Consider the following 2,888-nt stretch of genomic DNA (forward strand, 5'->3'; position numbering starts at 1 on the left):
ATCTGGGACCATACCCCTTCACTGGTCATGCAGACTTATAGTAATTATTGTTTTTTCCCTAATTTGCTAAGGGTTTTGCTGTGGATTGGAGTTTAGACGGTGAGAAAGTAGCATCGGGTGGCTGGGATAGAGTTCTGAAGCTATGGATAGGTTAAAACATGAAGAAGGTTTTATGTATATGAAGGTGTACATGAACCATCTGTGTTGATTTTTATTATTAAACATCAAACACTTTACAATTCTCAAATACATGTTTCCATTCTGAGTAATATTAAATATAAACACTGAAACCAAACTATTGTTTTCAAACGAACTCATGAACATCATTTAATGTTTTACAAGAAGCTCAGAAAGAACTTGGTAAATTTACTAACGCTAAACAAACGGGTCAACTTCCCGTTATAAAATTTACTTATTTGACCAGAACCGAATTGAAACAATCATTGGCTTTAAACGAAGCCAAGCATGCATTTCATCTAGAAGCTTAGCAAGTTCTTCTCCTTGAGGCTTTCAATAGTGTCCTTGATGCTTACCTCCACTGGAGTAAAATTAACACCTAGACTTTCCGCCTTTGCCCTTGATACATTGTAAGGTAGAGGTTCATCACACTTTTCATCTTTATACCTATCCACATTTAAATAAAAAAGAAAGAAAATAAGAAAACCAGATATTGAGTAGTATCCGGACACCTGGAACAAGAAAAACTAATATATATGCAGAGTCTATGTGTGGATCATGTCATCATGTTGTCTATGTGGTACCTTTTAGAATCGCCAAGACTCGGGTATAGTTTTTCTACTATCTTCATGATCTCTATGGAGCGAACCACATTGCCAACCATGCAGTATCTGCCATTAGCTTCCGAGTTCTCAAAAGCTAAAATATGTGCAGTAGCAACATCTCTCACATCAACAAGTCTATAAATTCCGTTTGACATTACTTCTTTTTCTGGATATAATAAAATCCAACCACTTACACTACATAAACCGTGATTCGTACGTATGAACAAATCAGTTATAATCGACAATTACCGTTCTTTATCAAACTCATAATGCCCTCAGAAGTAATGTTGAGAGTTGGCTGGAAGAAAGGACCGATCACATATCCAGGATTTATAAACACCAACTCCAAACCATTCTCATTTGCAAATTTAACAGCAGCATCCTCAGCCAAAATCTTTGAAAGCGGATACCACAACTGAATATCACAAAATCGTTGATAAAATTACAACATTTTGTAGCCGATTTGAGATGAAACTAGGGGTGTAAACGAGCCAAACTGAGCTGGTGAGAAAATTTTCAATCTCAATTCTCAAGCTCGGCTGGTGAAAAATTTTTCTAGCTTGAATCGGGCTTGGCCCCTTTACACCTTAGATGAAACTATACCTTTTTTTGCTCGCAGATTAATGGATCCGAAAACCAGGTTTCATCCATGATAACACTAGAAGTCTTGACCCAAACATTACCGCAGACATGGAAGAAGTCAAGACCACTCTTTTGAGGGATTGAACTTTTGCAGCGGATTTAAGAACATTAAGTGTCCCCTTAACTGCAGGATCTATCAGTTGTGTCTGATGGAAAATGAAAAAAAAAAAAAAAAAAAACTTTTATTTCTGCAGATGTACCAAATTTGGAAAATTGAGAGTAAAATAATGAAAAGTTGACCTGTGGGTCATCAACTGAAAGTAGAACAGGAGATGCTGTGTGAAAGACACACAAGCAACCATCAACTGCTGAATCAAAAGATCCTTCTAAAGTCAAGTTAGCCTCAAACAAAGACAGTCTTTCTTTGGCTCCATCAAGAGCAAGTAGATGTTGTGTCTTGTTTGGATCATCTGAAACGTATTTTAAAAGAAACTAAAAAAAAAGAAATAGGAAATACAGATTTTAGGCTGATCATAGAACTTACAACGTATTTTGAATTTGAATTCATATTCAAATTTGAAGATTTTATATTTTGACTCTTCATAACAAGGAAGGCATGAGTTGTCTCCAACTCATGCAAATTATTAGTTATCACATTAATTTGATTGATTTTCGTATTTAATTTCGTAGTTGTCAATTTTATGACAAGTTTTTAGAATTTCCCTATAAAAGGGCCCTAATGTAAAATTCAATAATATTATGAAATTTCTCTTGAAGAGTATTTGTCTCTTGTTTTCTATTTCACTTCGGAGTTCGGCCTCGCATGACACATGATGGATTGCAGTTCCGTCCTGCGTCAATATAGGTCTAATAAAAATGATGTTGTTTTTGAAAATGGCCAGTTGCCGAACCTATTTTGTTCAGAACCAGTGTTGACCTGAGCTCAATTTAATTAGGATCCGTCTTCACATGTTACCCAACCCGGCCCATCTACTTAGCTGGATTTAACTCTTAATGTACACTAGATAACATAAGATATAAACCTTGACTTGTAAGGTCAAAGTCGTTGCTTTTCAAGTCAACCATGTTCTTGAACATGTCAAATAATTTAGCACCGTAATCCTTTATGTGTAACATAGTTTAAATAATATTCACCACCGTGCTAATAAATTTTGATTTGAACAGAATCAGAGTTCAGATCATAAAGATAGTAAAATAATAATTAGAAAGGGGTAGAGACAGACCAAGTGTAACAACTCTCATTAAAATTTATAATTAGAATGATAATTAGTCAATAAGGAAACCCTAATTGAGACACCCAAGTAATTCCGCACTAACCCTAAAATTTTCAGAACAATCAGAATTAGGATCAGGGCCCCTAAAACTCAGGGGGGGTAAACCCTAATTGATAATTATCAATAAAATCCGTTGTCACAATTGAAATTCGAATTTTTGATGATTCATGCAAGCTAGTCCCGTTTCCAGCTAGTCAAGGTAAATAGACTGCACCCTTTACGGACCGTA

The 2,888-nt window shown here is 35.4% G+C and overlaps 1 pseudogene; it reads right to left on the bottom strand.

The window, feature by feature from the left end:
• Positions 1-370: 370 nt before the first annotated feature.
• LOC110920058 lies at positions 371-2,501 on the bottom strand (annotated as a pseudogene).
• Between the last annotated feature and the right edge of the window lie 387 nt (positions 2,502-2,888).

This window comes from Helianthus annuus, chromosome 16 (assembly GCF_002127325.2).
Source record: "Helianthus annuus cultivar XRQ/B chromosome 16, HanXRQr2.0-SUNRISE, whole genome shotgun sequence".
NCBI lineage: Eukaryota > Viridiplantae > Streptophyta > Magnoliopsida > Asterales > Asteraceae > Helianthus > Helianthus annuus.